Genomic DNA, 25,539 nt, shown 5'->3' with positions numbered 1-25,539 from the left:
GCCTCTAGGGAGGAAGGCCCTTTGAAACAAGGAAAACTGGACCCGGGCCGTTTTGTGGCCTACCACTCGGCTGGCAAAGAAATGACTACAAGGAAAATTGTTGGAACAGGTGCTTTTGCTGAGATGACTATATTTGCTGCTGCCCAGGGGTGACTATTTTTTGTGGTGGGCTAGATGAATATCTTTACCAGCTGCCCGGGTAACCTAGAGACTGATGTATGTCACTATATGATGGACACCATCGAGTTTTCGAAGCTCGAAGATAGGTTATCTGTGATGCCCTTCGAAGATTTTTCGAACTGTCTCGCCTACACACTTGAAGGTAGACACACATTTGTTTTTTTTTGTGTTGCTTTAGTTTTCTGAATCCTTTGAGGACTAATTTATGCTTCGCTTCTACGGCACATAGGGACTTATACTGAGCAAGGCACTGAAGGTCCAAAAAAATACCGAAGTTGAAGTCGCACGGATAACAATCATGAAGCTACGCTCGAAGGATGCTGAGCTTTGGTATGACAACGAAGAAAAGGAAAAGATGCTTAACATTTTAGAAGAGGATTTAATTGGAAGACAAAGTGAGCTTCAAAAGGTGATTGAAGAGAAGAATGATGCATTAGAAGCCGAAAAGGCTAAAAATGACAAAATTTTGGAGCTTGAAGATATAAATTTGCAACCGACAAAACACTTCTAAGAGCTAGAAGATGATATGAAACAGAATGCTGAAATCTACCAAGCCAAAGTTGCAAAACTTAAAGATGAGCTGGGCAATTTGAGTGTAAATTTTTAAGTGGAGAAAGCAAAGAAGGAAATCTTTAACAATGAAAAGGATCATATTCAAAGGGTCGTTGATGAGCTACAAAGCTCAAGGGAGGAGTGCTTATTCATAGCTTCCTAATGTTGTCGGAGATTTAAAGACACATTCGCCTCAGTTGGGGCTAGATCCATTGAAAAGTACTATGTGGACGGTGATGCCACTAGAGTTGTAAAGTGGATTGATGGGGAGGTGGTGGCATTCGGTGGAATTCTATTAACCAAGGGGGATTATTACGCATGGATAGACACTCAAAGCATGGCTTCGATTGTAGAAAAACCTAGTTGCGAACATGTAAAAGTTGCTATCCAATCTGGTGTTACAGTTTCCTTGGGGGATGTGAAGAAACCCTTAGCCAAAGCCACCAACCTAGGAAGGAAATTCTTTACTTACATTTGGAATGCCGGGGAGGGAGCTATCCACTGAAGCAACAAAGAATATTAGGGAAAATGTCTTTTGATTATTAGTTTAATTTGCATTGTTGCCCATTGGCTTAGTTTGTTACTAACACTTTTTGCCTTGTTGATGGAGAAGGTCACGATGGAGGCCGCAGCGTTCAGGGAGGCCCAAAGGATAAAGGAACTTGAAGGTATTAGTTTCATCTTCTAGCCGAAGATTTTATTTTTTCTATACGCATAGCTAACTTTGTCTTTAAAATATTCCCTCCCGCAGGGGGTGATTGAAGAATACCAATCGAAGGATAACATAGAGCTAAAAATTGTGCTAGCCGCCATCGATCAAGTGGAGAAGACCATGGATGAAGTTGTTCTTAAGATTTGTAATTACATTTGTGACAAGGTACTTAAGGAGGACTAATCTGTAGAAAACATCTCACATACTATTTGTGTACTATATAAAAAGCTTCGTTCTGTTAATATGCTTGTGCCTTTGTGATGTGTGAAATTAAAAATTGTGCTTTTTGAGCCGAAGGCGAAAAACACCTTACCTTCTTTTCACACGTGACAAAGACGATGAACAACGTTGTAATCCTTCCACTCTAAAATAATTGATAGAAGCCAAACACATCACACACGTATGATATTGCTCAGAAGCATTTAGCAAGACTTCGGTTAGATTCACCGCTCTTCCAAATGAAGGTTTATGGTATTTACTCTAGATTACTATCATGCGAATGATGCAATAATGTGAAGATGTATGTTCCATGGTATGTCGCAATGATGCAAATGATGAGAAGTATGTAGTATTTGTAATGAAGTTGTATAAAAAACTGTAAATGATATTGCCTTCATACAAAGGCCTTCATGATTTGACTCTGTGTTCCGTTGGAATTACTTCGAAGTCTTTTCACCTCTACTAGGTGTTTTCTTTCTGACTCCGCATTCCCTTAGGAACGACTTCAAAGCCTTTTTCACCTTTATTAGGTGTTTTCTTTCTGACTCTGCATTCCCTTAGGAACGACTTCAAAGCCTTTTCACCTTTACTATATATTTTCGTTCTGACTCTGCATTCCTTTAGGAACGACTTTAAAGCCTTTTCACCTTTACTAGGTGTTTCTTTCTAACCCTGCGGTCCCTTCAGAACACTTTGGAGCCTTTTTAACTTTACTAGGTGTTTGATTCAACCTTTATATGAAGGTTTTCGAGATCTTTTCGCTTTTTGTTGCACTCAAAGGTGCAATCCTAGAGTTACATTTACAAATTTGAAAGGGATACACATCTTCGTAGTCTGCTACAATGAAAAGAAATTACAAGGCAATTAAGTAGTACGAAAGGGATATCCAAGTTTATTGTGATGACTTTAGTTTCATTGGTCTAGCCCCTCAGGGCCTATTATATGTGTTTAGTTTCTAGAACCATGTTGTTAAATGTGCAAGCTCGGAGGGCTCCCTTTTGTCCTGTTGTTGCAAATCCTATACTGGGAACTGAGGATGGCGCATGCACTTTATCATATGGAGGGGGGCCTAGGATAAATGATGGGGGAGGCACCCAATGGTTAGGCGAAGGATTGGTTGAGGCAATAGAGGCTGAAAGTTGAGGCTTCGGCTCTTGATGCTGAACATGATGAGGAATATATGGTAAATAGTGTGAGGATGTGTTGAACACTTCCTTCGACTGAGTGGTTTGAGCAGCAGCAGTGCGTTCTTTTTGCTTTTGTCTAGTAATCTAGCAGGTATTTGTAGTACGACCCTTGTTCTCCCCACAGAAAACATAATATAACTTTCTTGGCTATGTTTTGAATCTTCCTCCAAAGTTTCAACCTCTCCTCCTCCCCTTGGAGTTGGTGGACGGAAGTTGCTTTGTGAGGATTGTTGTTGTGTTTCTGATTCCTGGTGCTGACTTTGCTGCCCCTGAGACCAGCCAACCTTATCTTCATTCTGGCTTGAATTGTAGATACTTTGTGTCTTGGGTGGAACCTTCCTCTAAAGCCCCTGGTTGTCTCTACATATCTTTGCTCTTCTTCCCTCCTTTGGTGAAAATCATTATCCGCTATGATGTACTCATCTATTTTCTGTAGCAGCTTCTCCGAGGAATGAGGGGGCTTCCTAGTAAAGTACTAAGGCGCTGGGCCTAGACGAAGTCCTTTGATAATTGCTTCTTTGACAATGTCATTTTATATAGTTAGTGCCTGAGCCTGGAGTAGAAGAAACCTTCGGACGTAAGCCTAAAGGTACTCATCTTGCTCTTGTGTACATTGAAACATGGCCTGTGAAGTGATGGGCTTCATCTAGAAACCCTGAAAACTAGTGGGAGCATGTCTTTTACCTTCTTCCATGATGAGATAGTGCTTGATGAAAGAGATGAATACCAGGTTTGAGTTACACTCCTGACTGCCATGACAAAAGACTTTGCCATCATTGTCGCATTGCCACCATAGGATGAAATTGTAGCTTCGTAGCTCATCAGGAACCGCTTTGGATCTGATAAGCATCATACATCTACAATTGAGGTGGCCTATACAATGGTGGCCATTGTGTAGCTTGTAACTCTACAGCCAATGGAGAAGTGTCATCATAGCCTTGCTCTTCATGATGAAGGTTATTCTGATGGCCTGGTTCTTATGGTTGCTCAACCTGTTGCGTTATATTACACAATTGCTCCAACACTTTGTCAATTTGCTTTTGCAGTTGAGAAATATGAAGCATCTTTTCTTTGCGCTTATCAACATGTTGCTGGATAGCTTCGAGATTCTGAATTTCCCGATCGAGGTCATCCTATGGCGAAGGGTCGATAACTTTTCTCTTTTATGTTTATGCCTCATGGAGAAGTGTTTCTTCATCCTGGTTCTAATCTATGGGAGTAAGGATAGAACCATGAGGTAAGTACTTTGGAGACATGGTGGAGATGTGGATGTTGTTGTGAGTTCATCGGAGTTGGGCGCCAATGTTGGTCACTTGCTTTTGGTTCCTGAGGGAAGTCAAAAATAAGGCAACACAGATGAATTAATTCTTCCTTCACCCTTAATTAATCTTCCTTAAGGACATGAATTAAAGGGAGAAGGATAAAAAGATGAATAATGATTATAAACATCATATTGATGAGACATGGCAAAACAATTTATTTTTTTTTGCACATTTTACCCCTCGTTATTTCGTGCCGTGAATGATTACAAGTATACCTTCAACTTTACAAAGGAGAGCACAAAGGTAGCACAATACAACTTCGGAGTCAGAGAAATTGGATTCTCTCTCGTTCCAAAAAGTAAGTGCTATGCATGGCACTGTGCCCCTATTTATAGTGGCAAGGTACAACTTCATATGTAATTACAAACATGCCCACAAACTTTATACACATGAATTATAAATCTTGTGGGGGTAACATTATCTTTTCTCTTTTCTGTCATGCTAGTCAAGCTTCTGTATTCTTCACTTCCACATTTGCTTCGGGCGCAAATGCCACGAAAATCTAGGCCACTCCTTTGGTCTCGTTCGCGCGCCAATCCTACGGAGCTGAAGCTCCTAGCTTCGTCTTCGCTTCACTTGCTACTTCGGACAAAGGCCAGCTTCACTATCATTTTAGAGTTCCTAAAACATATTTGATTTGATAGTACAATGCTTTGAGGACCTTAGACAATAAAGGCCCCTAACACATAGAAATTCAACAGAAATGTAGTTGTGAAACAGAATAAAAATATAACAATTTTAAAGGAATTGTTATTTGGATTTGCGTAGAAAACCTGTATGATTTCTACCAAGAGGTTTGACTGGATGCTAATTTTTCTATATATTCCCTCCAAAATAGGAGTCAAAATAAAATTTATTATACTATTTCTATACTGCATTCATGTGAACCTAACAAGTTTTATAGGATTTTCAATCCTATATCTTAATTTTACTTTTCCTATGAATCAAAAGAGGCCATAAAGATGGTCTTTTTTAATTATAGAGATGGATATGCCAACCATATTTGTGAAATGGTTCTTATTAACAAGCCATTTGCAGAGGCATTTGGCTCCAACACATTTTAAATCAATTACTGGAGACACATATCTTAAGTGCCCTACCAGATGTACGTGTTAAATGACATTTTTTTTGAAATTATTTGGAATTAACCCATTTAGTTTCAAAATATTTGTTAGAAAATTTCAAAGGCACATTCATGCAAGAGTTGTGTGAACACATTTAGTTCCACCTTGCTAGATGAGGTGGATGGAACACAACTTAAATAGTTGAGTGCTTTTCATAGTTTTTCATGTATTGGGTGAGAGGTAGAAGGAAGAATACATGCGCTCGCCTCACCTCACCGGGCTGGTCTGGTAAAGGTGTGGGTGCACATCATACGCGTGAATGGTTTGCCAAAATTAGTGTCCAAGCCTTGCATGCATGCGACTTTCTTTTACAATTTTGTTTATCCACTTAATCTGACACTCTTATCTATTGCAGATTTTTTGGATCTACATAACCGACTTGGTTTTGGATAGACATAACTCAAACATGGTTTCTTTCTATAAATACGTGTGGGTTCTTTCATCGAAAAAATAACACACTAGCGCATCTAGGTTTCACCTGTTCCTTCCTTCTACGTAACCGCGTACGCTACTTCATTCCGACCACTAGCGTGCACCGTCGAACGGGAGAGCAGTTCTCCGAAACCGTTGCCCTTAGCGATCCTACGCTAGGAAAGGACGAATAAGATTTTTGTGAAGTGCTCTACATGACTGCTCGACCGCATCCTTAACTTGTTGTCTTTAACTCCATCTCCACAACTTGTCTTCCTCCTCGTCACGTAGAATTCCAACTAGTAGCACTTGATGACCAAATTATCTAATTAAGCTCCTCTCTTCATAGTATGACCATATATCTAAATCCGATTATACAATATCACACCTTTACCAGTAAAACAAAATACCCTATCTATATCTTTTTAAGCCCTAACATTTTGTCTTTGTCTTTTTTGTTTTCATGTTGAGCACTTCAACACTTGTGATCATCACATCATCTCTATGGTTGCCATCTTTGCTCAATATTGAATGTAAACTTAACCAAATTCATGCATAACCCTAAAGTAAAGGTCAGTCCACTATTTATCTCAATTACCAAAATTGAACATAAAGCTTTGAAGGTCCCTAGCATAGGAATTTCACTCCTATATATGCTATGTGGTTCTTTTCTTCATTGTATTGTATATTAAACTTTGTTTTTCTCCAGCCAAGCTTACTAATCATAACTATAGGACTTGTTGTGTTCCAATCAACCTATTCATTGTATGATCCATTGTGTTTTTACTCAGTTTGCATTCACATCTTGACCTTGCAACACTATACAAACTTGTCTAATATAATAAAATACATGTGTTAGTTCTAGTGATTGGTTTATCATAAAATTATAAAAGCCACACAATAAATATAACTAACTGCCTATATTAGTCACAAAACCCAAGAATAGTTTTTTTTTCAGAATTTGACACTGAGGCCCGACCAAAGCAGTGTTTACAACATAACTTCACCCCACACTAGATAGAATTCTAGCTTCACTTACAACTAGTAAACTTAGAGCACCTAGAGGGGGGGTAAATTGGTGATCCTGTGAAATTAACACTAAAAACACAGACTTGGTCTAAAAATGAAGTTAGTGCAAACTAAAACCAAGTTTGAGTAAAGAGAAGGAGAAAACAAGTCCTCTTCACTTAATTGCTCTTTCAAGATATAGAATAGATTGAGAGCAATATTACAAGTGAATACGAGAGACTTAGGAAGATAGAAAAATCACAAGCAAATAATCGCACAAGACACAATAATTTTTTACGTGGTTCAGTCAAGCCTAAAATGCTTGCCTACTCCACGTTGTGGTGACCCAATGGACAAGGGTTGCACTCAACCCATCTTAAGTGATCCAAAGATTAAACTTGAGCGCACAGTTCTTCCTTATATCAAGATTGTTCCCGTTCGCAAGGAATCTCCACAAGTTGGAGTCTCTTGCAGCCGTACACAAGATCAGAGTCACAAATCAGAGTAAGAGATGGAGAGAGAGAGAGAGAGAGAACAAGCACAAGAGATCAAAACTAGCAAATCAACACAAAAGAGAGAAACACAAGTGCACAATACACCAAGTACGAAGAACAACACAAAGACGGCGCTCGGATCTTGCTAGAATCGCACGATTGAGTTGTGGTAGACTGTCGGAGTGTTGAGAGTCTCTTAAGAAGCTTGTGTACTAAATGGAGGCTCCATGGTGCTACTTTTATGGCCACAAAAGGACCAAGAACCATTGCCTCCTTCCATAGAAAATTTGTAAACAAATCTGCTCATTGCGGGGGCACTGAGCCGGTCCGGTGCACCACCGGATGGGTCGACGTGCCCCCAGTCCAGGATTTGATTGGGTGATTTCCATATATACATGGCACTGAACCAGTCCAGTGCGCCTTCGAACCGTGGGCCACATCAGCTAGCCGTTAGCGCGCTGGCGCCCGTCGGTGCCAGACCGTTGCAGACGGTCCGGCGACACACCGGACCATGAATAGTAGTAGTCTAGTGAATTTTATAAATAAATTCCTAACAACTCACTATTCAGGTACGGAGGCGGTCCAGTGCACCTAGACCAGTCCGGTGTGCCAACCTCCCTAACGCTTAAGTCCATGCCCCCAAGGACCCGGTCTGGTGCACCACCGGACCAGCACAACTGCACAAGTTAGGCTCTTTTCAGCCTAAGTCGTCCAATCCTTTTTGACTGTACTTGGGGGTTTCCCTACAACTTAGACAAACATTAGTACCTAATCCAATTGACTAAGTGTGGGAACCATACCTCTTTCTCAGATTTTCTCTAGGATTTGCCATATGCCCAAAAGCAAGTCCAAAAGGCACTTTTCTTGCAGAAATGAGTTAGTAGCCAAACAAAAGTGCTAGAAACATAGTATAGGGTATGCCCAACTTATTCAAACACTTAAACCTCATGTTTATATTGTTTTACCCAAAGTTGCACTTATAGTCTCTAGATTTTCTCATTTGGACTTAGTTCCATCAATTTGCCTCCAAGTGAACATGTGCTCATACTCATATCAAACTAGTTAGTCCAATGTGTTGTGTTGGACACTTAATCACCAAAATAGGTAGAAATGGCCCTATGGCACATTTCCCTTTCAGAAACAAAGACAACAAAAACACAATTTAACTAACAAGCTAGGAGAGCTTTAAGGCCAATAAGAATCTAGCTACTAAAGTTGTTCTCACCAACCAAACCCATCCATTGCCCAGACTTCCAAGTTCATCTGAGTCCCTAGACAATAATGGTTGCAACTTCTCTGGAGTCTCTTCTTCCCAGCAGTGAACCTTCTAAAATAGCATCTTGGAGGCTCATCTATCAACATACCTATCCATCAATCCTTAATGGTTTTGTGGTCATAGAAAACAATAGATTGGGTTTTGCTACAAAGTTTTGTCTTCTCTCCATAGGACACAGCAACCTCCAACCTTGAGTATAGTTGCTATTCTCAACAATAAGTAGTTCATCCCCTTCCAACCCAAGTCCTAGAAACAAAAAATGTTTCTCATCTGCCATAGCCCTCACAGGGTAGCAAAAAAGAAAATATTACACAATTTATTACTAATCCATAACTAGCGAATCAATAGAAAACTAGTAAAGTGCCCATATGTTGCTACAGTTTCTTATTGCTATGGTTTCTCTTTATGTTTGATTATAGAGTATAAGACACAAATATATGTCTGTTCTATTGGCTATGCGCGTGTGAATGTGGGTTTGGAGACAACAACCATGGTTCAAATTCTCATTTTGGTATAGTTTTAGCTTTTTATCATTTAGATGTGGGGAGCACGATGATGGTGGAAACCATGGAAACTGGTGCTTTGTATAGTAGAGATATGCACCTACTTGTTTATCAAATATCTTGGATAGATAACACCACATGGCAATAGAGCACTCAATGAGCAGGTGTTTAATTGATTCTAATTCACACCAAGAATAGTCAAGACTTATCCTCGACAACCCTTAAGGTATTAAGATTATCCCTACTTAAAACTTTTTTTGGACAATAATCAATGAAAAACTATACTCTAGGAGGGATCTTAATTCCCCAAACAACATGAACATGTACTATGATAATGCATCTAAAAATTATAATTCTATATAATGACTCATAAGAATAATTATCATTGGAGGTGGATTGCCAAACTAGTGATTCATCTTCATCAGAGCATGGATAACCATCCCGTTTTGCTGTCGAATCCCACTAGATGACGAGAACGATTTCAACCAAAAACCCACTAAAAACTGTCCTTATTGATCAGTTTGAAATTTTAAAATTCAAAATTTGGATTTTGTTATTTTTCACCGGATTTCGTTTGAAATCAAGTGGGTTTCACCCACTTTATACTGAGGAACGTGAATAAGTTATGAAAAAATTAAAATTTTGACGGGATATGTTTGTAAATTATTTAAATCACACTACATAATGAATAATAATATATTCACAAATAAATTGATGCCCAAATTACATAAACATACTTATACCAATAGAAAACACAATTCCATTTCAACATAAAGCAACAGAAGGTTACAATAGTGACATACAAGTATTTATAATTTTTTTCATAACACAATTCTTCACACATGTTGGAAGCACATATTTCACTTGAGTTAAAATATTCAGGCTTGTTGGAAGCATCCAGGTTTGTGCCCATTCCATATACATGACCCTATGCAAAGTTATAAAATAAAATTAGCTAGATAATATGAATATCATAACACACCTTAGCCCAAGCCCTTCCAAGAATATCTAGTGAACTCTTACCCTTGTCCATAGCCCAATGTCTATCCTATGTTGACGTGGTCTAGAGCTTACATCAAGATTGTAGTCTCTAACCTGCTTAGATACTTGTGACCAGGTCCTTGCTATCATCCTAGGCAGTGGTCCTGACCCTTGAAGTACCCCTGGCTCAGCCTAGATCCACCACCCCTATCATATTGTGCACTAACTCTTTGTTTGAATTCATGCTCCTCTCGAGACTAATGAAGAGCAGTCTGAAGTTCAACATTGTAATCATATTGTCTTCACATAATGAGTTCTTGTTGCTTCATATATCTGTTGCCTCTGCCAAATTCTGTCTCTTCTTTTTCTTTTGTCTTGTCTAACTCACCAGCAAACAATGACTTTACTTCAAGAGGAACAGATGGACAATTCTTCACATCATCCTTGCCTCGGTGTGCTAAATAATTCTTCAAACAAGTAGCACTGCCATCACTCTTCGCTTCACGACAATGCTTGCACCTGGAACCAGACCCAATGCTCCCACGGTAGGTCCGATATTTCACCTACAACAATGGAAACAATTATGAAACTAATACTACTAACATGTACTAATACAACTAACAACTACATTTAAAATATCAACTAAAAACTATGAACTATAATACACTACATACTCTGAACCAACTATAATACAAATATAACTAACAACTATAAACTACATATGACACACAAAATAACATAATAAATAACAAAAAAAGCCGCTACATATCATTTAGGGCCACAAATCCAACACAAATTCACCATTTTCATTAAATCCCACCAAATAATGTCACTTTACGACAAGATACAGAGGTTACCATCGAGATTAGAGCAAATCTCACTATCCCGCCGAGCACGCGCATATGAGGTTGTTTCCTGTGGGAAACGCGGTCGGGCAGGCAAAAACTGATTGCGATCAAGCGAATCTCGCTGTTTATCGCCACCGAATCATTGGCCACCTGGAGCGCGTGAGCGGATCCACCAGATCTCATTATCTTCTCGCCAAAAACCAACGTCGAGCGTGCGGATATCGTTGTTCTTTCACCGAGAAGTGGTGTCGCCTTGGATCGGAGAGAGCGGCTAAGCATAGAGGGCAACTAGACGAGAGAATCAGCTGCTAACGGTGTGGGAAATGGATATCTAATGACTAAAAGGTTGGATAATTCGGGTTAACAAGTCTAGAACCCTTTTTTGTTTTTTGGCACCAAAACCATGAATTTTTCAACAACATTTTTTGACACCTCTAACCTAAGAATGAGCGTTTTTGTCAGTTTTCAGCAAATCTCACTCAAGATTTAAGACCCTGCATCCGAGAAAGTAATACTTGAAGCCGGTTGCACTACCTCTAACCTGACGGTGACGGGGCATTTGGATGTCTTCATTTGAGAGGAATTGAAATTCACTTAATAAAGTAACTTGTTTAGCTTGGAATTTGATATTGCATCACTTTCCAAAGTTTAGATTAAGCATATCTCAAATTCATGGGGTGGAGAATAGGAAATAGTTTTATGTATTAGTAGAATTTATTTCTACTCTGCAACTTATAGGACGCTCTTCGACTCACTAATCTATAGTAAAAGTGTAGCACATAAATATTTCCGATATTCTGTTAATAATACAATAGTATACAGATATATTTTACATAAAACCAAATTTGCTTAATTGGTATATTCCTAAATTACTATTATTAGAATGGAATTCAATTCTAATGATTCAACGGAGCGTGAGATTAATTAAGCTATCATCTACACATCTTCTAAAAGAGCATTGAAGATTTGAACCGTCCCACAAACCGAGAACTGCCTGAGTTTTGTCATAGACTAAATATAGATACCCAATACTGAATGGCTAAGCTTGAATCACCCTCCCAGAATTTAAGCTTCTTCCCATTACTAATCTTCCCACAAAAAGCCATCTTAGCAGCTTTAGCTGTCCACATATTGACATAAACCACTTAAGGCTTGTTCAGTTAGGTATGAATTGAGGGGTTAAAGGGGATTAATTCCCTCCTATTAAAATTTGAATAGAGCTGCAGAAGATGTTAGACCTATCTGTGTCATGCTTGAAGTCAATGAGTTGTCTCCATAGTTTATGGCCATCTACATTATATCTCTTGGCCCAATAAGCTAATAAGCAGATATTTAAATCTCCTCATATTAGCGATACCTTATTCCTCCAAACTCTTTTAGCACACTTTAACACTATCCCAATTCACTATACTTATGTGCACAGTGCACCTTCACTATCATTCCAAAGGCGATTTGCCAAATGAGAGGGAATGATTCTAATGGCCCATTCAGGAAATTTAATGAAAGGCTAAAGATAAACATGAATACTGGCAAGGCGAGATTTAATCACGGTTACCCTGGCTGCAGAAAGAGAGTAATTTGCCTCGCCAGCCTGCTATCCTTTTCAAAATCTTGTTTGCCGTTGGGTTGCAAACCAAGAGATTCCGTCATGTACCCCCCTCGTCCTCCCTGTGACCGTGGTGAGTCTGTCTCAGGACCCATCAAATGCCTTGGCGAACTCGAAATGCGGTGATGGCCACTGGCATTATAAACCATCAGAGTCCACACAGTACCTAGGGCGACATGGCCGTATGGACCAAAGGAGAGGAGGCCCTCGGCCCTCCGCTCTACCTCATGTCATCATCTCCATAAAGCAGATGCTTTTGAGCCTTTTCATCGATCAAACGAGCTGCTGCAGGACTCATGGAGTCATGGCCACTTGCCATTGTTTCCTGCCTGATGGTTAAAAAGATGGAGAGAAGACATTTTTATATGACTGTGTGATCTGATGTCACCATTGCTGAAAGCAAGGACTGCTTCGCTATCCTGATAACTGACAGTATGATACTGCACCAGTCCGTGGCGCAATTGCATACACCTACAGTACATATCCAGTGGCTGGTCACGGTATGAACCGTCCAATAATCTGGTTTGGGTCCAAGATGCGGCTTTTACTGGGCCACCACCCCCCGCTGGCCACTAATGGGGATCATGTCTCGGTTGCCTGCGCAGTGCGGTCCTTTTCGTCCATGCCATCATCACTTCAGTTCGTCAGTGCGCTGCAGCTGCTGCTTGTGTGGTGCGCGATTGCGATGTGTGCTTCTGAAAATTCATTCAGAGGACAGATAAAATCTTGGGGGGCTCAGAGCGGTTGATTGTTTGAGTGGCGTCCAGTGGACATGGCCATCATGCACGCAATCATGCAGGTAACGGCCGCTGATGTGAATGTGATGCGACGTTCATGGCTAATGTCTGATATGCAGATGTTTCCTTCTGTCATTAGCAGTGGTGGTGCCGTTAGTGATCATGTTGGTGGGCATGGATTCCTGAGTAACGACACTAATACATAGAAGCTCTATAGTGACGGATGTAGAAAAATTTGCACTGGTGTTTTTCAGTACCAGTGTAGGGGTCAGTGCAAATCGACATTTCCACTGACGGTTTTCTTAAAGAAATCGCCATAAAATGCACTTCCGCTGACGGTTTGCTTAATAAAACCGCTAGTGAAAATGCACTTTTCACTGTTGATTTTTCTTTATTAGGACACCAATGGTAGTTTATCCGTCTTTTTTCAATTTTTCAAACAAATATGAGTTTTACATATATTTACACACAATCATATATATATATATATATATATATATATATATATATATATATATATCTATATCTATATATATTGATATTCATATTGAAAGTAACATGGAATTACATTCTATCATACAATTATATACATCAAAGTCTTGTGTTTACAACCATCACACATTCTATACATCGAAGTTTTCAGCTAAGCTCTAATAACTATCTCGGCTAAGAGATAGTCTACTAATTTCTGTTACTACTCTAAACTTTGGCCTAGCTAATGTATCGGTAGCATTGTGATATTTTCCTTTAACGAGAATGACCTCTTTCAATACGAATGTGCATATGTCCTCAATTATATCATACAATACTCGTTGAAATTCATGTAAAAAAAGTTTATAAGCATTATATATTTACACTCGATAACACATTTACATCTTTAATGACATAAATACATATACGACTATTACTAATAATACCTGGCTTATATCATTCGTTATGTCTCGTGAACTCTCACAACCCACATAGGACCGATCGTGGTGGTTTGCTTGTGGCACTACATAACATGAGATTAGTTATTTTGTTGTAACATTGTCGTATGTACGTACATTATGTACGTACATGTATGATATGTATTCATAGATTCACATATTTACCGACCAATTATAATGGATGTCTAGTGGCAAGTCTTTATTGGACAAGTCGTACTTTCCACATTGCCACTTATAGAACCTATATGCCGTGTGATCTTAAATAGAATCACCATGTTGTTCTCAAATTCTCATCAATATAAGTCTGCATGCATAGAAAAGACTTACAACTCTAAAATGTTGAGTAATTTTGCATAGGTCGAAGGGTCGTAGTTCAAGGAGTCGAGCACCAGCACCTTTCCATCCTTAGGATAAATGATGATGCATATCCAGTGGTCACTGTATGAATCAAATTTGTGATGCATGTGTATCAAATTTGTGTTCGCTATTAATGGGGCGCCACACGAAAGTCCTGGTGTGGCCCCGGATAGTACGATAGGGAAAATCGAACGGTCCGCGTAAGGGTCGGACTGTCCAGGCAAAAGCTCAGACGGTCAGATCGTGTCTAGGGGCACCGATCTGCCAAGCAGGGACGACGGTGATGGTATTTGCGCTGAATATGAGTTCATCGACAATACCATATAATGGTTGGGGCTGCGAATCTCCATTTGTTGCCGATGTATTAGACATGGACATCCTGTTACTAGTTTCAAACGATGGAAAAACTAGGAGCAACAGATTTCTCCAACGAACGTGTTAGATTTCTAATTGATTCCTCTAACCCCCAATATGTTGTTTCATTTGATCTTGTTGCTGATCTACATACTGTTTAATAGATTGGATGTTATCGTGTTTACTTACATTGGAGATTTGAAACGAAGGTAGAAGAGATGTGACCTCGATCTCTCCATGTTTGACAACCTTCTGGTGACGATCCCCGTGAATTATGACAAAAATCTCTTCTTCGCTTGACACATGAAGTCTTCATATTGTTGTTGCTCATCGAGCGATAGGCTTTCTACAGCTGACCTAAGGATATTGTCTGGGGAGATATCGGTGTGATCTTTAGAACCAGCCATTTGAGGGTCTGATTTTAATAGATCTAGACATATGTACCTAGCGGAGTCGCCAAAAAGTATCGGTGTGATCTTTAGAACCACTTAAGACAACTTTAGTCGACGTAGAGCCGAAGCGGGGTGAATATTTGAGGTAGAAGAAGGCTAAACTAAGTTAAACTAGAACTACTCCTAATGCATAAGGTAAAAAAACGAGAAGTAGATTTTATTTTAATTTGACGTAGCCCTTCGTCTATATAAAGGGGAGATCTAAACGGTTACAAATCGGTTCCCATATTAATCTCTCACCTAACCAATCCTGAAAAAAACTTGAATCAGCACGCGGACTATCCGCGCCACTGACCGTGCGCGAGGACCTTGTGTGTTCAACAGTTAACACCCTGCACTCTGCAAATTTCCATTTCCACGCGACGACGACGAAGAGGAGGTGGGATTCGGAGGAGTAAATCCTAACAGCCGTCTCGCGCCGGTGGTCCGGTGCCCGCGCGAGATCGGGGGGGGGGGGGGGGGGGGGGGGGGGGGGCGACATCTAGGGCGCGGTGCCGGCCATGGCGAGCTCTGGACTCGCCTACCCCGACCGCTTCTACGCCGCCGCAGCCTACGCGGGGTTCGGCGCTGGTGGGGCCACCTCCTCCTCTACGGCCTGCACAGCAGGTGATGCGTCAGCCGATGCTTTTGCTAATTTTGGCGATCAATTTGGATCGTGAGCTGAAATTTTGCGTGGATCTAGCGTGAAATTGTCTGAAGTGGTGCTGGTCGGGGGTTGAATCGTGTCGTTAGTTTGCTCGTCCCCGTCTATATGCTTTGGTGATCGCAATTCGGTTGGTGATTTTGGGTTTTGTTTCGTGCAGGCCACAGTTGGTCCGTGCAATGTGCCCAAGCCAAGGGCGTGGAACCCCGTGGAGCAGAGCAAATGGGCCAGGTTAGTTCGACTGGACACTGCACTCAATCCTGCTTCCCGTTGTCAGGGTAGAAGCCAACGTTCGCTTTATCAGTGGAAGTGGACCGCATAGTGATTTACTTGTAACTTGAAATGTGACTTGCGTAGTTGCGTGCTAGACGTCAGCATAGACAATTGAATAGTTCATTCCCATGTCTGCTGATGCTTATCACATAACCCAGAATTTGGAATGGGAATTTGCTCCATGTCATGAGTTAGCAAATGAAATGCCTATGCTGCAATAACCATAGTATCCATGTCTTTCGAAAAAAAACCCATAATATTCATGTTATTTAGATTATGGAATCCCCAACCTGGATAGCTGGAGTGGAAAATTCTCAGAAAATACCGTTTACCATTGAGTTGCATTTGCATGTCCTGAAAACAATACTCATTTCTTATATGATCTGTGTTTTTAGTTGGCACGGACTTGGAAGCATGCCATCGGCTGAGGCGATGCGTCTTTTTGTCAAAATCTTGGAGGTACGAGTGATTACATGACAGTGTTCAGTGTGCAGCTATTCAAATTGATCTGACAGATGTATTGGTATCGTGGCAGGAGGAAGATCCTGGATGGTACTCAAGGGTTCCTGAGTTCAACTCTGAGCCCATTGTAGATATTCAAATGCATGTAAGTCACACTACCGACTGTATTCCTTCTCTGAATATTCAGAATTCATCTTGATCTCTGATTATATTGTTTTTACCGTTTATTTCTCCATTTCTGTTTAGCTCTGAACAGATTTAGTAAGTTATCCATTTTTTCATTTTATTAGAAACCAAAAGAAGAGCCACAGATTGTACCGGCTTCAACGAATGGAACATCAATTTCAGAACCAAAAATCATTTCTGAAAATGGAAGTTCTGTGGAAACACAGGACATAGATGTTATTTTGGAAGGCCTTAGTACTGTTAGTTCTCTTGACGAATGGACACCATTAGCTATCAGTGGCCATCGTCCGAAGCCTCGTTATGAGGTGAGCCAGATACCTCAATTTCCTCTTCCTTCGTTTAATACTTTTATTTTTCTATTTACTTTTATAGTACTAATAATAAGAACTTTGGTGGTTATAGCATGGAGCAACTGTGTTGCAGGATAAGATGTATATATTTGGCGGAAACCATAACGGGTGTTACCTTAGTGACCTCCAGGTATGTGCAACTGAATACAGCAACCTACAAGGCCATATCTATGCATCCTAAGTTATCAGCTGTGGATTCTAAGCATGACACTGTGTAGCGCTGCTTTACTGCTTTTGATCAGATCATCCTTAAGTAATGCATCTTATTGAATACACTCTCTGGATTCATTGTCCATTTCTGTTTATGGTTCCTATTCTTGACCTTTGTTGAGTCAGTGTGATGTGAGAGCATGTTTTTCATGCAACCATGAGTCTTCCATGTGCTTCTTTATGCCAAACTTGCTGGGCTACTAGATCATTTTTAAATTGGGTATTATCACTGTGCAAGGAGATCACAAACTTAAAGCTATTTCCCTAAAAATTATGGTTCATCTGCATTAAAAATACCAACCTAGGTAGAATATCCTAGTCAAAGTTGCTTAGATAATATTTGGAGAAAGAAGCTTGAAGAGCAGTATGAAAGGGAAGAAAAACAAATTCATTTGCAGGCACTGGCAATTAAAATGTCTTCTGAAAGCAGCTAAACATTAAGTATCACTCGTCTAACATATGTCTCTTTTTCACAATTCATGACAAAATAGGCTTTGGATCTGAAGAATTTGACTTGGTCAAAGATTGATGCCAAATTGGAAGCAGAATCTTCTGATTCAGCAAAAACCTCACAAATTGCTCCTTGTGCTGGCCATTCATTGGTACGCTTCTGCACAACTAGTTGAGCACTTGAACTGTTGCAAAGTCAGATATCTGTAAAACTGTAGCTAATGGTGGTTGCCTCTTGTTCTGTACCATTTTGTGGATAACATGGGGCAACAAGTTTTTCTCCATTGCTGGGCATACCAAAGATCCATCTGAAGGTGTTACAGGTTTGCTAAAATTCAGCTTGTATGTACTTCGACACTTTTCACTGATTAAGTCTCTTAATGCATTTAATTTGTTTTTTTATGTCACTTTGCTTCTGGTGCCTTTATATTGTAGTTAAGGAATTTGATCCGCATACTTGTACCTGGTCTATTGTCAGGACTTATGGAAAATCACCGGTAATAGTTTTTCTTCAATCCACTGTTCTTACATTTGAGCATGTATATTTTTACGTGCTTTGCTCAGGTGGTTTCTTACATTGGTCCGTGCTTGATTTAAAAGTTTTTATTGTGAAGCTATTGATAAAAAAAATCTACATAAAAGCAATGCTCAGTTCTGGTATCGAATATCCAGTTATATACCCAGGAATGCACATTGCTTATGTAAGTTTCATCTGCTGTAGGTTTCTCGCGGAGGTCAGACAGTGACTCTTGTTGGAACAACACTAGTTTTGTTCGGTGGTGAAGATGCAAAACGGTGCCTCTTGAATGACTTGCACATTCTTGATCTTGAAACCATGACATGGGATGATGTGGATGCAATGTAAGTACAAGAATCTTGATTCTTAATGCACACCTAATGAGAAGATAAGGCCATTATTTGTTTCGTGAATCTTTGCTATGTGAGCTTAAAATGTATTTTTTTAAAAGCTCCTAGATTTGGTTGGCGCACTGGTAACCCAGCATGATTGGTTTACATGGTAACTTTAGCGCTATCAAGCATTAGCTTTTACTAACATAAAAATGCAAAATAAATATAGATTGTATCAAGACCTTAAACATATTTTTCGTAGTTAGGTAAGGTTATCTTGTATTTACACTTTCATTATGAAGGTGTAATATACGCCCCCTCCCCCAATGTATTTTTTTTATGAAAGGCTGTATTTTAATAACATGTATATGTGGTTTGTGGAATAATCTCTCTAGGTCATCATGCACATGTTCTGAATCACAAAGCAATGGTCTTTTTTAAAGCCAACCTTGTGTTATTGTATTTTGAATTCAGTTCATCGTGGTGTTGGCTTTTGTGTTTTAGAGGCACCCCTCCTCCGAGATCGGATCATGCTGCTGCTTGCCATGCTGACCGCTATCTTTTGATTTTTGGTGGGGGATCTCATGCGACATGTTTCAACGACCTACATGTCCTTGATTTGCAGACGGTGCAAACTTAATCTTGCTGGAAGTCTGTAAAGATTTGTGTGTTATCTGTGACTGCTATTTTTTTTTGTTGGAACTACAGATGGAGTGGTCAAGACCCAAACAACAAGGCCTGACGCCAAGCCCAAGAGCTGGCCATGCTGGTGCAACTGTCGGGGAGAACTGGTACATAGTTGGGGGTGGCAATAATAAAAGTGGTAAGTACTTGATGTCTTAGTATGTAAAAATGCTTCTTGATAACTGTGATGTGATCATTATTGAGTTTATTTATGGGGTTATTTTTTACACTCATGTAACTAGTGACTTTTTGCCTCTTGAGGGGATTTTTTCCCATCAGTCCTCATTTGGATGTTCTGTCATTCCACACGATCCCAACATACCCTAACCAGGGCCCTTAAACCTGTTCTTTTCATTTTGATGTTATTAAGTGAATACTTAGCTCTACTATTCTCTACAGGTGTCTCTGATACTCTTGTTCTTAACATGTCAACTCTGACATGGTCAGTGGTTAGCACTGCGGAAGGACGAGTTCCCCTTGCCAGTGAGGTATACCTCTTGAACAGTATTTGGTGGTCAGAATTATGTTTACCTGACTGCTGACATTTTAATTTGTTATTATCTAGGGCATGACTCTAGTGCATAGCAATTACAATGGATACGATTATCTCATCTCATTTGGAGGATACAATGGACGATACAGCAATGAGGTAATTGACAGTTTCAGCTGATGCTAAAAGCTATCACTTGCATATGATACAATGAACAATATGTGGAACTAACTTCAACCAACACTTCTTCCGTGCGATGAACAGGTTTATACACTTAGCCTCAAATCAGATTTTAAGTCCACCACAAAAGAAGAAACTGTCTCAGATCTAGGGTCGTCGAACCAGAGGTTGAAATGGTGATTGGCGTGGACAGTGCTGATTCAGACCTGGTAATGTCCTGCTCCGGTGCTTCCTGTTTCGGCACAGCCACTTCGACTAATTTGCCCCCACCCCACCCCACCCACCACCCACACACCCACAGCCAACCCAAAAAAAACTTTTTGTGTGTGTATTGTAGAAATTAAGATTAAGATTCATACCAGTTGAAATTCTGCAAACTACACAGTGCAGCTAATTGTGATTGTGGCACTCGGTAACATAGATTGTGTCTTGTACAAAGTTCTTTATGGTGGATGCTGTTACCAATTATGATTTGAGTTATTGAGGATATTCATACTTCCTTTCTTTTATCTCTGTTCTGGGTTCCAGAAGAACAGTAGTACAGTACTGATGAAGCAAGTGAACAGTTCTTAGCAGCTCTCAAAGCTGAGAAAGAGGAACTAGAAGCGACACTTAACAGGGAACAGCTGCAAACTGTACAACTTAAAGAATACATTGCTCAAGCAGAATCCAGAAATGTGGAACTCACAAAGGCAAGGCATCTTTCTTCTATGTCGTAGTTTACTAGCACATATTCTTTCAGCCATCTAATGAACCTCTTCTTGAACAGTTACTATGCATCTCAAGTAGTACTATTATATTCTTATAGGAACTATTAGAAGTCTAAATTCTGCCTTTGAACTACTTTTTTACTAAATATTGTATACGTTCTTGAGGAGGGGGGGGGCAGTTTTTGCTGTTTTGAATATTGTATGAGTCTAATTCATTGCTGCAGTATGCATAATTTTATATAACATTTATCATGACATATTGAACAAAACTGGAGCAAAGTGACTTCTAAGTTAAAATTAGGATAAGTTGTGTAAGACAAACTGTACTTTTGTGCTTTTACTTGTCATTTTAGTTTTATATCTAAGGAAAGTAAGGGGGTGTTTGGTTTATAGGGACTACTCTTTAGTCCCTTTATTTTATCCATTTTGGTCCCTAAATTGCTAAATACGGAAACTAAAATAGAGTTTTAGTTTCCATATTTGGCAATTTAGGTACTAAAATGAAATAAAATATAGGGACTAAACATTAGTACATAGGAACCAAACACACCTTAAGTTGAACCACTGCTGCGTAAATTTTTCCTATGTTGGTTTTAGGGTCCTTACTTTTTCTTATTAAATTGTGTAGGAACTTCAAGCCGTCCGTGGCCAACTTGCTGCTGAGCAGTCAAGATGTTTCAAACTTGAGGTATACATTGGCTTCTTGTTGCAATCAAACGAGTTGCACGACAGATAAATACAATGCTCTGATCATACATAATTTCTGAAACACCCCCTAGGTCGATGTTGCGGAACTACGACAGAAGCTTCAAAGTATGGATGCATTGGAAAAGGAGGTCGAGCTGCTTCGACGACACAGAGCCGCGTCAGAGCAAGCAGCGCTGGACGCAAAGCAGCGGCAAAGTTCTGGGGGCATGTGGAGCTGGCTCGTTGGTACCCCTCCTGATGATAAATCTGAATCGTGATCGCGTCGTGAGGGCAGCACTTTAGTTCATACAGGCCGTGATTCATATATTATACTTGTAACATTTATATACCCGTTGATATTTTTTTTACAGTTACTGAATTCGTGTTCATTTTGACCACAGAAGATAAGGAAATCATTAGTTTTATGCCTTGTTTTGGCGTATTGCAATCACTCAAATGTATCAGGAAGTTTCAACATTATTTCTTGAAAAGCTAGATTTCAACATTGTCATCATGTATTGGTCCTCCTTTTGACGACATGGTTCAATATATGTTATTCGTTTGAGACTCTTGTTTTTTAAAAAACCATGGCTGGTTGCTTATTCTACACGTGGTGCACTTAAGCAAACACGTGTGTTTCCTCTTATTTTTTATGATTGATTGAATTGGAACTTGATTTCTTGGCCAGGAAGGAGACCACGTGTAAATAAGCTATGGCCTAGGAGCACATGCGAAAATTCGGAGAACAACTCCATCAACGTGTACTTAGTCGAATACTTCTCATCTCAGGAAACAAAAATGTCACAACACGTTTTTTTTTCTTGTTACATGGTGAAGCAAAATTTCATATACTAAATTTATGGCCCATGAGTAGTCTCGTACAAGGTTTTTTTTGACTTTAGCACATGAAAATACATGGCGTCCTGGCTCTCCAACATCCCCGACTAGGGCGTGATTAGTTGGGTAGAAATTTTGGAGGTCCCTTTCAAGGTCTATTAGGGGTATTAAACGTAAAATAATTACAAAACTAATTACACAGACCAGTGGGGGACGTTGTCTATTCATGATATAATTAGACTCGTTAGATTTGTCTCAAAAAAATTAGGAGGGTTATGAAATGGGTTTTTGTCATTAATCCACGCTTAATACTTCTAGTTAGTGTCGAGATTGATGTTGAAGATTTTTTTTGCGAACTAAGGGCATGTTTAGTTCACAAAAGTTTCTCCATCAATCTTCAGATACTAATTAGGAGTATTAATGACTGATTAATTAGTCTTAATGGATTCGTCTCGCGATTTCCCATTGAAAGTCGCCTAGAGGGGGGTGAATAGGCAAATTTGAAATTTACAAACTTTAAACACAACTACAAGCCGGGTTAGCGTTAGAAATAAAACTGAGTTCGTTAGAGAGGGCAAAAACAAATCACAAGCAAATGAACGCGGATGACATGGTAATTTGTTTTACCGAGGTTCGATTCTTGCAAACCTACTTCCTGTTGAGGTGGTCATAAAGACCGGGTCTCTTTCAACCCTTTCCCTCTCTCAAACGGTCACCTAGACCGAGTGAGCTTTTCTTCTCAATCAATTAGGTCATTTAGACCCCACAAGGACCACCACAACTTGGTGTCTCTTGCTCTGATTACAAAGGTGTTGAGAACAAGAATGAGGAAGAAGAAAAGCGATCCAAGCGACAAGAACTCAAATGAACACGAAAATCTCTCTCTCACTAGTCACTAAATGTTTGGAGTGAATTTAGACTTGGAGAGGATTTGATCTCTTGATTTGTGTCTTGGAGTGAAGTCTAGAGCTCTTGTATTGAATGCAATGGCTGAAAACTTGGATTTCTTGAAGTGGTGGTGGTTGGGGGTATTTATAGCCCCAATCACCAAACCAACCGTTGGGGTTGGGCTGCTGTCGATGGGCGCACCGGACAGTCCGGTGCGCCACCGGACACTGTCCGGTGCGTCAGCCACGTCATCCAACCGTTAGGGTTCAACCGTTGGAGCTGTGACAGCCTGGGCCACCGGACAGTCATTGTTCACTGTCCGGTGCGCCTTATGGTGCCTGCTCTGACTCTACGCGAACTGTCCGCGTACTGTAGCGCTTTTCAGGTTTCCGTTGGAGTCGACCGTTGCGCTGTAGTCGTTGCTCCGCTGGCACACCGGACAGTCCGGTGTCACACCGGACAGTCCGGTGAATCATAGCGGAGTGGCTTTTCCAGAAACCCGAAGGTGGCGAGTTCGAGTTGATCCACCCTGGTGCACCGGACACTGTCCGGTGCGCCAGAGCAGGGCAGCCTTCGGTTTCTTTTGCTCCTTTCTTTTTGAACCCTATCTTGGACTTTTTATAGGTTTGTGTTGAACCTGTAGAACTTATAATCTAGAGCAAACTAGTTAGTCCAATTATTTGTGTTGGGCAATTCAACCACCAAAATCATTTCGGGAAAGGTTTGACCCTATTTCCCTTTCAATCTCCCCCTTTTTGGTGATTGATGCCAACACAAACCAAAGCAAATATATACGTGCAGAATTGAACTAGTTTGCATAAGATAAGTGCAAAGGTTGCTTGGAATTAAACCAATTTATACTTTCATAAGATATGCATGGATTGATTTCTTTCTTTTAACATTTTGGACCACTAGTTTTGTTTTTGCAAATTCTTTTGGAAATTCTTTTCAAAGTCTTTTTGCAAATGGTCAAAGGTATATGAATAAGATTTCGAGAAGAATTTTCAATATTTGAAATTTTCTCCCCCTGTTTCAAATGCTTTTCCTTTGACTAAACAAAACTCCCCCTTAATGAAATTCTCCTCTTAGTGTTCAAGAGGGTTTTTGCCATTTGAAAGAGGATCAAATATTTTAGATACTAATTTTGAAAAACTCCTCCTTAAAATATAGATACCAAATGATATAGAATTTCTTAGAGGAATAGTAATTTCAAAAATACCAATTGAAAATAACTTGTTTCGAAAATTTTTGAAATTGGCGTGGTGGTGTGGTCCTTTTGCTTTGGGCTAATACTCTCTCCCCCTTTAGCATTTATCGCCAAAAACAGAGTCTTTAGAGCCCTTTTTAAATTCTCTCCCCCTTTGGCAAACAATATATAAGTGAAAGATTATACCAATATGGAGAGCGGTGCGGAGTGACGGCGAAGGGTAAATAATACCGATAGAGTGGAGTGGAAGCCTTGTCGTCGCCGAATACTCCATTTCCCTTTCAATCTATGACTTACTATAAGAATATACTTGAAAACACATTAGTCATAGCACATGAAGGAAATATGATCAAAGGTATATAAAAGAGCTATGTGTGCAAAGTATCAATCAAAATTCCTAGAATCAAGAATGTTTAGCTCATTCCTAAGTTTGATAAAGGTTTTCTCATCTAGTGGTTTGGTAAAGATATCGGCTAATTGTTCTTTGGTGCTAACATAAGCAATCTCGATATCCCCCTTTGTTGGTGATCCCTCAAAAAGTGATACCGAATGGCTATGTGCTTAGTGCGGCTGTGTTCAACGGGATTATCCGCCATGCGGATTGCACTCTCATTATCACATAGGAGAGGGACTTTGCTAAATTTGTAGCCATAGTCCCTGAGGGTTTGCCTCATCCAAAGCAATTGCGCGCAACAATGGCCTGCAGCAATGTACTCGGCTTCGACGGTAGAAAGAGCTACTGAATTTTGTTTCTTTGAAGCCCAAGACACCAGGGATCTTCCCAAGAACCGACAAGTCCCTGATGTGCTCTTTCTATCAATTTTACACCCTGCCAAATCAGCATCTGAATAACCTATTAAATCAAATGTGGATCCCTTGGGGTACCAAAGACCAAACTTAGGTGTATGAACTAAATATCTCAAGATTCATTTCACGGCCCTAAGGTGAACTTCCTTAGGATCGGCTTGGAATCTTGCACACATGCATACGGAAAGCATAATATCCGGTCGAGATGCACATAAATAGAATAAAGATCCTATCATCGACCGGTATACCTTTTGATCTATGGATTTACCTCCCGTGTCGAGGTCGAGATGCCCATTGGTTCCCATGGGTGTCTTGATGGGCTTGGCATCCTTCATTCCAAACTTGGTAAGTATATCTTGAATGTACTTGGTTTG

At 40.0% G+C, this 25,539-nt stretch overlaps 1 pseudogene across 1 annotated transcript; it reads left to right on the top strand.

Annotated features, from left to right (window-relative positions):
* Positions 1 to 15,497: 15,497 nt before the first annotated feature.
* LOC100273668 (acyl-CoA binding protein pseudogene) lies at positions 15,498 to 21,939 on the top strand (annotated as a pseudogene). Its single transcript, NR_158573.2, has 18 exons — positions 15,498 to 15,858; positions 16,056 to 16,126; positions 16,564 to 16,627; positions 16,704 to 16,775; positions 16,921 to 17,121; positions 17,219 to 17,296; positions 17,868 to 17,978; positions 18,101 to 18,149; positions 18,262 to 18,323; positions 18,548 to 18,687; positions 19,180 to 19,303; positions 19,384 to 19,498; positions 19,759 to 19,847; positions 19,925 to 20,008; positions 20,114 to 20,238; positions 20,558 to 20,721; positions 21,368 to 21,427; positions 21,519 to 21,939. The product of NR_158573.2 is annotated as an acyl-CoA binding protein pseudogene (transcript).
* Positions 21,940 to 25,539: the final 3,600 nt, after the last annotated feature.

Source organism: Zea mays, chromosome 9, assembly GCF_902167145.1.
Source record: "Zea mays cultivar B73 chromosome 9, Zm-B73-REFERENCE-NAM-5.0, whole genome shotgun sequence".
Classification (NCBI taxonomy): Eukaryota; Viridiplantae; Streptophyta; class Magnoliopsida; order Poales; family Poaceae; genus Zea; species Zea mays.
Note: the sequence above shows the minus strand (reverse complement) of the source record. Positions and strands in the feature narration are given on the sequence as shown.